The sequence below is a fragment of the Lissotriton helveticus genome, chromosome 2_1 (assembly GCF_964261635.1).
Source record: "Lissotriton helveticus chromosome 2_1, aLisHel1.1, whole genome shotgun sequence".
Lineage (NCBI taxonomy): Eukaryota > Metazoa > Chordata > Amphibia > Caudata > Salamandridae > Lissotriton > Lissotriton helveticus.
The window spans coordinates 1,961,825,830-1,961,839,046 of NC_136059.1; the positions used below are offsets into that span (position 1 = coordinate 1,961,825,830).

The window sequence follows — 13,217 nt, forward strand, 5'->3', positions numbered from 1 at the left end:
AAGGGACCCAAACCTTTACGTGCCCACTTCAATATTCAAGGGATAGCTTCTTCCTGTGAGGGAAGTAACAACAAAAGCTTTCCTCAGAAAAAAGAGTGCGCTTCCAGCCTCCGTGTGCAACACACTCGACCTGCCACATACCATTCTCATAAGTAAACTGTCCAGCCCAAATTGTTCCCCTATCTCGATCTGCTCTTCTCAATAACTTACATGAGAGTGCCCTCTACACGCGACCTGCCACGTACCAATCTCAAAAGCAAACTATCCAGCCCAAAAGGTTCCCCTATTTCGATCGGCTCTTCAAAAAACTTACATGAGAATGCCCTCTACACGCAATGTAATTACAATAATTACAAAAACGTCATGCTCCAATGTCCAAAAAGGGGGACTGGCCACATCTCAGAATCTCGGCAGGCATTTCTACGTACCTAGCTCGGGGATTCCATTCGCTTTGGCTCTACTCCTCACACGGCTTTTCGAAATATCGCCATGGCGTGCAGCGAGGGGCCGTCTCTCTACTCGCTCTATATGCACGGTGACATCCCACGCACCGGCTCCCACGCAACGGGTCCAACGAAATGGAAAGCGACACTAACAAAGGACTCACGAGGGGATATTCAATAGGACCGGTTCCGCGAGGTCGGAAGCAGACACAGCGGTCGTGCATGAGTCAGGGTAACTACTAATACAACTACTACTGTGGCGGCGGCTGCGGGAGGGGGGCTGTAAAAGAGGAAAAGGAAACTGGAAAGGAGGAAAGGGAAGGGAAGGGATTTGAAAGCAGAGGGACAGGGGTGGGAATTAAAAAACTTACTATGGCAAACACTACTAAATTCCACCATTGGTATTCCACAGCATAAATCTTGAGTGCGGGTCCACTCACCACGAGAATATTAAAACCCACGGAACTGGGGAGGAGCCTAGCCTGCAGCCGAGATGGCCGCCTAGTCTCTCGGCTCCGCCGACCCTCGTGCCTTTCTTCATTATCCTGCCGCATATCCTGTGCCTTCACGCACCAAGTTAACTCGGGAAGTGCTCCTGATCCCGTTGTTTTGCTTCCCGGCGCAGTCCGAGCGCTGCCGGTGGTGCGGTGTCCCTGTTCTCTTTCCGGCCCTTTGAGGGATCGCAGCCGGGCCGTAGCCTGTGGGGTGAGGCGGGACACGGCCACAACAACAGCGGCCGCCGTGGCGGAGGAGGAGCCGGTCAGCTGGGGTTACATTGCTGCGCTGGGTTCATCGCCGCAGCGCTTCCCCTTGCTCGGCGCTCCTATGCTCCTGGAAACATTGTACCGGCGCTCTCTCTTTGTATCCTTCCCCAGCTTGGCTGTGACGGATCTGCTTCATTGTGGCTCTTCCCCCATAGCGGACGCCATTTTCTGCATTGGGCACCCAGCGCCTTCCAGCGGAGTCCTCTGCTCATTTCGAGGGCTACTTGTTCGCCGGCGTTGCCACAGTTGAAGCGGCTTTAGGATCGGCTGTCCTCATGTATGTGTCCCGGCGGGGCCCCGCAGATCCTTTGCAGCAGTGTTGTACGTCGAGGATTGTGAATGGCGGCTTGCTTTCAGAACTGCTCTGCTGCCGTTCGCCCTGGGTGGGGGACGAGGCTGTCTCCTCCGTTGCGGTTACACTGCTGAGGCCTCGTGATGTTTTAAATGCTTTGGAGGATCTTGTGGTTGCCTTTCATCACACTGCCCGAGGATTGGGGGACCGGCTTGATGCGATTTCACCGGCTGGCCGTCATTGCCTTTCTATGCTGCACGCTACGCCACATCCTTACTCTGTTCACGGTGGTTCGTCTACCCTGGAGCCCGTGGGGGTGGTAGCTACTCAGGCCACAGTTTCTGCTGCTGTCCGCTCCGAAGTTGGTCTGAAGGGGTCTGGCGGTACTGACCTTTCTCGATGGCCAGCGCGTCTGCTTCGTACGCCATGTTTTCCACTTCCTTTGTTCTCTGATGGCGTGCCTCTTGGCTTCATCCTGGATTCGATGCCTTTGCCTCGGCCTGCTGCGGCAGTTGGACTTTGGACTTGTTTTGCTTCCCACTGTACTATCTTCGGGCAAGCGGCAGTGGCTTTTATTGATTTTTGTGACCTAATTCCCAGCCGGTGTGGCCCATTTCGAGTGCCTCGACTTCTGCAGTGGATTTTACAGTCGCCTTTTCCACCTGCGCTAGCTGTTTTAGACTTGGACTCCGCCGTCGTGCTGGATCGAAGGGGACAGGGCTGAGACTGTTCCTCCTTTTTTGTTGAGACCTGCTGTGTGTATTGCTGGGGCTGTGATGGACAATTGCTGGAGGTAAAGCTTGGTTAGGTACTGAGGTGGGGTCCGGGGATGGGTGGCCGCGGCTAAAAGTGCTGATTGTTTTGAATTTTCACTGGCCCTCCTCCGGTCTTCTGTGATTCTTTTTCTTTCTTTTCTTTCTTCTGCATTTCGGGTACTCTTTTGGGGCGACAGACGCACTGCTAGAGGGGGGGTAGGCCGTAGCCTCTGCATGTGTGTTGGGTGGGGGGTGTGTGGGGGGGTTTTTCTTTGTTCGTTTCTGTTCCTATGGGCCTTACTTTTTCTTTCCTTTTTTTATTCTTTTCTTTCCCTGTTTCTTGGAGTCCTGGGGTGGATTGGGGGATATGGGTAGTGGCTGGGGTGTATTGTACTGTGTGATCGTTATATATCCTGATTTATCTGACCCCAGCCGGATGTCTTGTGGATAATGTTTGATGCTTTTTCTGATGACCGTAGCCCACCTTTGTCCTGGATGTATCGTTTGGACTCTGATCCTTTTTGCTTTTTGTTGTTTTGGACATGCTTAAAAACCTTAAACTTAAACCTTCATTTATCCTATTTCTCGGCAACGCACGTGTTTATAGTGTACCTCGTAATAATCGCGCTAGTCTTATTAAGTTGCTGAGTCGCCTAACTGCTTGCTACTGTGCTTTAAATGTTGTTGTGGCCGGCCCCTGGGTTGTAGGCCCGTATTTGTTTGCTTATAATTTTCAATAAAGGTTTTAAAAAAAAACAAAAAAAAAAAAAACCCACGGAACTAAAGATGATGTGCTGGGCAAAATGAGCAACAGGTCAAGAAGGGATATACAAATAAAACAGAGGGAGGGACTACAAGAAGAGGAGTCAAAGGGGGGAACTACAAGTAAAAGGGTCAATCCCCTGTGATCCACACCCAGGAAAGAAAACAAAAGAAAAACGAATTAATTATATACCCATGAATGTGTGAGCCATAGGACACTGCATATACACACCTGGACTTACATTCTAGTATTTACATATAGTCGCAACTCAATAGGTAAGAAAGTATATTGATAAAGGAGAACCTGTAGGTACGCAAATCAAATCAATATGCAACATTCTGTATCAAAAACCTATACACTTCAGTTTCTAAAGGAACAACCGGCTGAACCTAAAAAGATGTGTCTGCCTACCTATCTAAATTAATGCCCACAGTTCGTCATGGTCATTCAATCCATTGGTGGCAGTATGGTATCTTTCGATCAACCTGGCCTCTGTTCGATTTAGTTTGGTCTCTAGGTCACCGCTGTTGTTTGCTAGGAATCCCACTAAAACTGACCAACTCAAGTCTTCCTCGCTATGCCCAGCTTCCATGAAATGCTGTACCAATGGTGCTCCTTGAGTTCTACATCTTATGCGGGATTTATGTTGGCCAATACGCATTTTCACTGCTTGGGTTGTTTGGCCTATGTAAGCGAGGTCACATTGACAAAATACCACATACACCATATTTTTGGTGTTGCAGTTTGAAAAAGACCGCATGGTGTGTGTCTTGTCATTAATCACAAGTGACTTGAGGTCTCTAGAGTGGGAGCAAGTCGCACAGTTCATACAGAGATAATGGCCCACCCGGGCTGGTAGACCTAAAAGGCTTCTTGTGTCTTTTTTGGCTACTGGTTCCCTACTTGCTCGAACAAGATGTTGTTTTAAGTTTTTACCTTTCTTGAAGACGAAAAGGGGCTTGGGGATATTCAGATGTTCAATCAGCCTCCAATTTTTAAGAATTATCTGTTTAACTTTATTAGCCTTGGGGTTGAAAGTCTTTACGTAAGTCATTTGTGCATTTTCAGTTTCTTCTTTTGGGGTGAGTAGAGTTTCTCGGGGTGTATACCAAGCCCTTTTTAGAGAAGCTTTAACTAATTTCTTAGGGTAGCCTCTGGTAAACAATTTATTAAGGAGAGTCTTAGCATTCTCAAAATAGTCGTGCTTGTTGGAACAGTTACGACGGATTCGTAAAAATTGCCCATAGGGCAAGTCTTCTTTAAGGCTCTTAGGGTGGCCACTGGTGAATTCCAACAGCGTGTTTCGGTCGGGAGGTTTAGTAAAGTGGCTCACCTCTAATTGGCCATTGTTGCTGAAGATCCATAAGTCCAGAAAATTGATTCTGTCTTTGCTGACAGTGATGGTAAATTTCAGATCAGGGGTGCATGTGTTCAGCCACCTATGGAATTGGTCAAGTTCTTCACTATTACCATTCCAAATTAGGAATATGTCGTCGATGAAACGCACCCACCTCGACAAGTGGTGTCGAAAGGGGGTCGTTTCATCGAAGACATATCTACCCTCAAATTGGTCCATGACAAGGTTGGCTATATCTGGGGCAAAGCAACACCCCATTGCTACCCCCTTCAGTTGTAAAAACAGCTGACCCTTAAATGAGAAAAAACTATTTTTGAGACAAATCCTTGCCAAATCCAAAATAAACTTAGTTGGGACCTGGTGGCGTCTACTCCTTTGATTCAAAACCAATCCCATCACAAGTAATGCCTCATCTTGCGGGATATTGGTGTATAAACTCTCGATGTCGAAGGAGACCCGCAGCTGCAGGTCTCCTTCGAACACAGAGTTCTCGATCTTATGGATAAAATCCATTGTACCTCTTATATACGCACGTGTGGCACAGACAAAAGGTTTTAAAAAGGTGTCTATGTACTTGGCTAAAGGCTCAAGTAAAGAACCACACGCAGCGATAATAGGGCACCCTGGAGGTTTTTCAGCATCCTTATGTACTTTGGGAAGTACGTATAAATTAGGTATTTTATGCATGGAGGTATTTAGAAACTCATACTCCTTTTAGCCTTATTTTTCTTAGGATTTGAAGTACCTCCGTCTCAGTGTCTACATGGTCCTGCACCACGAGAGGAACAAAGGAGAGACCTTTTTGTAATACTTTAAGTTCCAACGCCGTCAAAGATTGCTTAGAAAGATTGTAAATCGGTATGGGTTCCACATTGTTCATAGAGGCTAAAGGGGAAAGAGGAACAATCCTCAAGTTGGCATTATCTGTGTCCATATCTATCGCATGTATACCCTTTGCCTGGTTCGAAAGAGGTTCTGATCCTGGGGAGGAGGTGGTTGATGAAAAGGCTGGAAGGGTTGAAATGTGTGTGGGGCTGGTCCGACGTGGCGCTCTGAGAGACCGACCAGGAAGTACATAGCGCCTTCGATTAGATCTGGCAGCTGTTTAATTGGGCAACAACAAAAAAATCTAATTGGATTATAAAGCAATCGCTAAACCCTTTCATGTTATTTTTGCACACAGTAAAGTGAAAGAAACGGGGCACGTTAATTTCCCCTTCGCCACGAGAAATTGTCCACCGAATTCCTTTTTTTGATGGGTTGGGGGCACATTTTATGCGCGTTCTTCATGCTCTTGGCGTGCGCCAAACGCGACGTCACCTCTGATTTTGTCTGCTGAGTGCCCTTATTTCATAGGATTGCCCCGAACCCGAGTGTACCCCACCACGTCCTCAAACTGCGGTGGGCCCCCGCTGATGTTCAATTGTCCCCAACGTGCACAAAACTTGGATCACTCGCTTCCATTTCCTTCGTAAAGCGTCCTTCTAAAGTTTATAAGCGCCACCACCCTATGTGCATTCTAAGCTACTTTTCAAGCTTCTCGACTACTTTCTTTACATTACGAATTACATTCTCCAGTCCTGCTAAAGTGCCCCTGATTCTTAGATACCCCATTTTGCATAACCTCTGAGGTTTCTCGCACCCCCTCCATGCCTCCAATTTCAAATGCACCATCTCCTGGGAACGTCGCAGCTGTGCTTAATTTGCAATGCACTGTGCTCCTTTACCGATATCTGAGCAGCGCACGCGCCCCTCAAACTCTCTACCCGCTGCTGCAGCCTGCGCTGCCCTGGGCCTGTGTGAGCCCAGCACAGTCGCACCAACTTCCAGTGCAGCTAAGGAAGGGGCACCAGGCGCGGGTCGGACGGGGCAGGCCACATAGAAGCAACATTAACCATGCGGGGTACCCTCTTGCTCCCCAACGTCTGTAGCGTATGCAAAGCTCCCACTCCGGCCCCCACCTCACCTGGGTCCCTCTGCAGGCTGGAAAAGCTCTCAGCGGCCGGACTTGTTTTTCTCGCTCCTTCAGCAGTGGCCCGGGAGAGCTGAGCCTGCCGGGATTGGTCAGTTTGTTTCTTTTTCCCCCCTCTGCCCCCTGCCTTTGTCTGAACAGACTTTGTGAATGGAAACCCCTGTGCAGGATGTCTGAGCCAATGGGAGCGTAAGGCTCGCCTGGGCGGCCTGCGTCGCAGCCAATCACTGCGTGAACACGCCAGCTCCATTCACAGCTTCCCCCTCTCATTCATTAAATAAGCAGCGAGTGCAGACAGGATAGATACTCAAGGAGGTGAGCATGCGTGGATTTAAGCTCAGTCCTTTTCAGACTGGGGCGCGTGGTTTTTCCTGAAGACGTCACTGAGAGAAAGGACAGGAAAAAACACGACCCTCAATCTGAAACGGACGGGGCTTAAAGTGAACGACAAAGCTCTTCTCCAATGGCTGGCCGCCGTTTAGTAAGCCAGCCAATGGAGAAGAGCTAGCTTGTTTGAGCCCCATACTAGAGACATAAAATCTCGCCAGTGAGACTGCGCAAGCGCAGCCTACGCTAGCCGAAACCTAAAAAGGGTATTGGTCGAAGTACTGGTGAGGTCAACGTCTCCCAGTTTGAGACAGGTTCTCCAAAAGGTGTCTGAAAGACTTCCCAAATAACCTCATATTCCCAGTTTAGCCAGAAGAAATATACTATAATCAACAGCAAACGGCCAAAAAGGGCTTAATTTGAGCCGGAGCTTGCCGGTGCTTAGCACCGGCACCTAATTATGAGGGCCGGGTCTATCACGCGGCATGAAGTGCACCTGTCCTGCCATAGAATTTCATTTTTGAAAACTCAAGACTCGTGCGCACTGGAACACACAGAGAGTGTGTGCTGCGCCTGCTGTTCTACTGCTGTCAGTGTTGTGGTGCCAAACACTGACTCCATGCATGCATCAAAAACAAACAGTACTACTTACTGCTGTCGGTGACGTGACGTCACGTGCCTGCCTGCTGCTCCAGTCCCAGTGTGATTTACGCTGTCTCTCAAGAAGACTTCCCGGCCGCGGATCAGTCAGGGCCCCAGTGGGCGGGACACTAGTTAGTGAGTGTGTTGTTGCAGGGCACTGGGCAGGGCTTTGCTGCGGGGGTTGGGGCTATGCTCGGCAGAGGGGGAGCCACGCATGCGCAGATTATGCATGCAATTTGAATGTACGCGCATTTTCTCTGCCCCCCCCGCCCCCCCCCCCCCCCCCCCCCCCTCACCGAGTATCTAGGAGCAGTGGTACTCGGCGCCTTTCAGTTGGGACAGTTGAGTTGGGACTCGGGAGCAGCTCTGGACTGTCAGTGTCTCAGCAGGTGAGTGTGAGGCGCGAGCGAGGCAGGGCCTTACGGTGATTAATTTACTGGTGGTGGTCAGGTCAGCTTTTTAAAATCATTTGATTGGTCTACCAGCAGCACCTGGACAAGATGGCCTGGGTGTAGGCCGGCGCATGTGGCGGTCGAAATAATCAGCATGATCTGCGCAGGCAGGTGAGGCAGGCCAGGGCCTGGGGGCCGCAGGCGCAGGATGACGTTTTTTTAAAATTATAATTGTTGATTGATGGCCTGGGAATGATAGGCGGTGTAGGTAGGCCGGCACTGGCAGACATATAATGAATTAAATAATAATAAATCTGCGCAGGTGAGGCCTACAGATTTACTTTTTTATGTTCATTCATGGTCACGGCCCTGCTTGTTGTTTCTGATCACCTTCACGATGCACGATCATGTTTTGTTGCAAGCCGAGCCAGCAGTGTGCACTGCAGTGGGCAGTAGTGGCTAACCTATTTGTTGTTGTGCAGTTGTTGCGGGCCGGACTGCCTGGAGTCAGTAAGGATGCAGGGGCAGGAGGATTCAGTTTTGTTTTCAGGGCAGGCCGGGCACGCTCATAAAATCTGTGGGGGTGTGGGCTGTGCCAGGCAAGCAGCGTGCGCAAATGTTCTCACATTGAAATGCGCGTGCATTCACAGCTTTGCCTCCACGGTCCACCCCCACTGATAAGGACGGCCAGTCAGTTGCGCCACCATACTCTAATGGATTTCTACAGAGGGAAGGCCAATATTCACCTCTGCATGATTCTGGCTGATTTGTGATGTTTAGTCCGACAGGAGTTTTATTGTAATCTTTCCTGGAAGCGGTTCATACCTGTTTGGCATCAGGCATATTGCCATCTAGGCCACTGAGCTAGTCCAGACCAAAGTAAGACAGTGTGTGGTGCTTCGTGCTTGGTATATGAACACTTGCAGCCTCCATAGTAAGGCCCTTGGCCTTAACAGTCTCAGCGTTCATCAGCAGCTTTGGAAATGCCCATACACCCCCATGCAATACCAGCAGCAACTTATTCAGACAATTCCCATCCCTACCCCCAAAATTCCATGTATCGTCAGTGTATTCAGAAGTAGTCATGATAGCCGCTGTGCTATTTACAAGCTGTTAATCTTATTCACAAAGAACCATTGTGCCAGTGTTCTCGTAAGCAGTTAAGAGGGTGGCTACTTTCTTAACAAGTAGCCTTGCTGCCCCTGAATTCATAAGCAGTCCAATAGCTAGTATCATTCAGAAGCCATCTTGGCGACCCTACATCCAGTGTAATCCCAGGCACATTCTCAGTCAACCACTCAATGGTGTTTCTCTTCACACCAGCATGCCAGTGTATTCCTTGTGCAGGATGCCGGATTCCCTGCATCTGCGGAAAAGGGCGGTGACCCGATGGACACATGATACAGCAGATACCAGTTTCGGGCAGTCCATGTTCCCTTCACTGCAAATTGTTCTCCAGAGATGAATCTCTTCCTGGACACTGCATCGATCCGGAACACCCAAAGCTTGGTCAAACGTACTCAGACCCAGTCTGTTTCAGAGCACTGAACCCCAGAGAGAGACTCTGGGGGGCCTTCACTCTGCCACCTCTGCCCTATGCTTACATATTTTCTGGCACTGGGCATCTACAGTAGCATTGAAGTGCCTGCCTTCCTAGCAGGTCCTGTTTTAGGGATATCCCAACATAAAGTTTAACAAAGCGTCTTTTCAGGCAGGAGCCCTGGAGAAGGTCGCCTGCAGCTCTGACGTTTCATCTGCCTCTTGGGCATAGAAACCATACACTTCCACAGTATGGCGTAGACTAGAGGCAGAGCAGGAAGGAGATGAAAAGTGAGGCTGCGATGATGATTGCGGGCACAATTCCACTTGGTGGGGCCGGATATGACTTGCTCATATTGGTGCTGACTGCAGTGGTGACAAGAGACCTTGTGCCCATCCAAGGTCGATTTTGTCGTGCTATCGAATAGCGGCGGCATGTCTGTTACATTCATGGACACCCTCTGGGTGCTGTTTTCCAGCGGACCTCCGGCTCCCACCATGACTGGTGGCTTCCTTCTCTCTTGGGATAGCTCCCTCTGTTACTTCCCTTTCCTACTTCCCTGATGTTTTGTCTCTGTGATAACGTATTAACCCTTCTGACAACTTCGACAGAGCTGCTTTTTGTGAGTTCTATTTTCAGCCTCTAGAACTGCTATTTTAAATATACGTGAATTGTGCCTATTTCCCTAAATCTGGGATCCTTTTCAAATGTGGCTAACAATTTAACAACTGCTCGAAAGGAGACAAAGGTACGATTGGGTGAGGTGTAACAAAGAGCCCTCAGCAAAGACCTGTTTCAGTCTTTCATGTAGCACTATGGGGTGGGTTGGGGTAGGGGGGTCAGTTTGCCTGCCAGTATATTCTTGTTTTAAAAGTAGCTGGTGCCGAGTTCCTGGGCTCCAGTAATATTCAGGCAAAAAGTAAAATGTCAAGATAACTCTGGTGATTAATCGTCTACCTGGAGAGAGCCAGCCAGGAGCTTTTTCCAGGGGAAGCTGTGACTGCTTCAAAAGTAGTACAGGCCAGGGAGGGTTATATACCTGCTGCAAATAACGTTTACCATGCAGATCAAAAAGTGCATATAATGTAAAATAGATCAGTGTGTTACTGTTTCTGTCGGAGAGATCCTTTTGTTACTTGCAGTTTGTAAGTTAAAATGCTATCATAGAACAGCAAGCTATTAACTAGTCTGTCTGTCATCAAAGAGCTGCATGCAAACACAAAGTTGTATATCACAGCTATATGTTTTTTGGGCTAATCTTTCATTATCCTAATCTTGCAAAAAGGGTCTAATGTGGGTAGACATCAATTCTTATTGAAGAGAACCCCTAACAATGCTGCTATGTTTTGAATTCTGCATTTGCGCTTTTTCAGACTTTGAACTCCTGAACTATATTGCCTACAATGACAATCATGGATGACATGTGACTCCTATTCCTTGTAGTCCTGTCTGATGTAACATTCCCTCTATACTGAGTTACACACGTAGGATTGTATTTATGCAATGTGTGAATGATGGAAAGTGCTCTGACACCTTAAAGTGGCGCTATTAAACTAAATTAATGTAAGAAACTGGGTACTCCGCTACATAATGCTCCCAAACAGGGTGTTACACGTCGGTGATTGTTCAACAACTTTGAGCAATGTTTTTATTTTTTAGGACACCAAGGTGCCAGTTGAAAATGTGGGTGGAGCTAATATAGTAAGTGGGTGGAGCCAGTGGATGAAGTGGGTGGAGCCAGAGAAAAGTAGGTGTGGCCTCCGACAAACATTTGAGCGTTCTTTTTGATAAGTCCTGGAGAACCAAATGTAAAATGGCAAAAATGGAAAAAAATATTTGCAAATTATGCCAGAGTATGTGGCACCAACCTAAGTGCAGAGAGAAAGCACTCATTATTATTACACTGTTTAGGTGGAGAGGGTCAAGACGTACTGGAGCATTTACCTGAACTTACAGCTTCGGAACAAAGGAATTTAAATGAGTATGAAGTTGCCATAGAACAATTAGATCGTCATTATCTTCCAAGATTGAGCACAATAATGGAAAGATACCATTTTGGTCTGAGAGGTCAAAAGAAAGATGAGTCAGTTGAAGACTATGTATCGGCCCTAAGAAAATTGGCCTCTTCGTGTAAGTTTGGACAAACTTTGGAAGAAAGAATAAGGGATCAGTTCGTATTAAAATGTGCTCATGATAGTATTCGAAAAGAACAATGGCTGAAAGACGAACCACCATTGGAAGAAGTAATAGTAATAGCAAAACAAGTAGAACACATGACGAAATGTGTGGATGAACTAAAAGGAGAGAAAGAGAAATTGGTTGAGCCAGAGAAGAAAAGTGAAACAAAAGTTGAGGAAGTAGTTTGTCAAGTTAAAAAAGAAGATAAGGTGGACACTGGAAGGAATGACAATGGAATGAGTAGATTTAATTCGAGTTATAACATGTCTAACAAATTTTCTTGTTTCAGATGTGGCAGCAGTGGCCACTTAGCTAATGCACCTAGCTGTCCTGCTTTGAAATCAATTTGTAATGACTGTGGAAGAAGGGGTCATTTTGCAAAATATTATAAGACAAAGGGAGGCAAAAGAGATAATACTAATAAGAGATGGTCTCAACCACAAGTAAAAACTGTGACTTTTCAGATTAGTAGTGGCCCATTAGAACATCCCACACATGTAGTTAAAGTGGATGATGCCATGATTGAATTCAAATTTGATTCATGCTCCCAAATCACAATGATTGATGAAAACTTGCTACATAAAACTTTTGGTAAAAATGTAAAATTATACAAAAGTGATATATTACCATTAGGTTATGGCAACAAACCAATTAAGATATTGGGATATTTCATGGCCTCTATGGAATTGGGTTGCAGAATTATTCCAGGGAAAATGTATGTTACCAATGTTGGAGATGCATTAATTAGCTGGAGGGATCAACGTGATCTAGGTGTTACACTTAATCCGAATGCCTCACCTCAGGTACAAATACTTGAGATAGAAAACCTGTCTGACATGTTTGCTGAAAAGTTTCCGGCAGTATTTAAAGAGGAATTAGGATGTTTAAAAAACTACAAGCATTGCATAAAACTTAAAAAGAATGCGATTCCAATAGTTGCAAGAGTAAGAAGGATTCCACTGGCTGAACAGATAAAAGTTCAAAAAGAAATTGAAAAGTTAGTTGCTAATAATATAATTGAACCAGTAGAGGCAACAGAATGGTTGGCGCCTATTGTAGTAGCTAAGAAGCCAACTGGAGATATTCGTTTATGTATTGACTTAAGAGCATTAAATAAGGAGGTGGTAGTAGACAGATTCCCACTACCTAATATAGATGAGATTGTAGGTACGTTAGAGGGTGCAAAGTACTTTACTACTTTAGATCTGGCATCTGCCTACCACCAGGTGGAGTTGGATACTTCTTGTCAAGATTTAACTGCATTTATAACACCCATGGGTACTTTTAAATTTAAAAGAATGCCTTTTGGATTAATATCAGCGGCCTCTGTATTTCAGAGAATCATGACACATATACTTAAAGGTCTTCAAGGGGTAAAATGTTACCAAGATGATCTTTTGATATTTGGGTCAAACATGAAAGAACACAATGAGCGTGTGTGTAGTGTGTTAAAAAGGTTGTCTGACTCTGGTTTGTCTCTTAAAAAAAGAGAAATGCAAGTTTGGATTGCAAGAGGTGACTTATCTTGGGCACTGTATCAGGAGTGAAGGAGTTTTTCCGAAGTTAGACTTGGTTAATTCCATTAATAACATGGCTGAACCTGTCAATAGGGATGAATTATTGTCGTTTCTAGGGATGGTAGAATTTTATGGGAAATGTATAGTACATTTTGCGGACAAGACAAAGAACATGGGAAGACTCACTGGTAAAAGTGTTATGTTTGACTGGTCAGGTGAGTGTAAAAAGGAATTTGAGGGGATAAAAGAGGAATTAAAAAAAAAGCTCCTTGTCT

The 13,217-nt window shown here is 46.5% G+C and overlaps 1 protein-coding gene across 2 annotated transcripts in view; it reads left to right on the forward strand.

Annotated features, from left to right (window-relative positions):
* ARHGAP10 (Rho GTPase activating protein 10) overlaps nucleotides 1-13,217 on the forward strand; it is a 998,059-nt gene that overhangs the window by 230,917 nt on the left and 753,925 nt on the right. Inside the window, exon 1 of one of the 2 annotated variants that reach the window (XM_078676902.1) lies at nucleotides 7,695-7,704. The exons of the other annotated variant lie outside the window; for it this stretch is intronic. The gene's annotated coding sequence lies outside the window, so the exon portion shown is untranslated. Of the gene's footprint in view, nucleotides 1-7,694; nucleotides 7,705-13,217 lie in introns of those variants that run through there. 2 annotated transcript variants of the gene reach the window in all.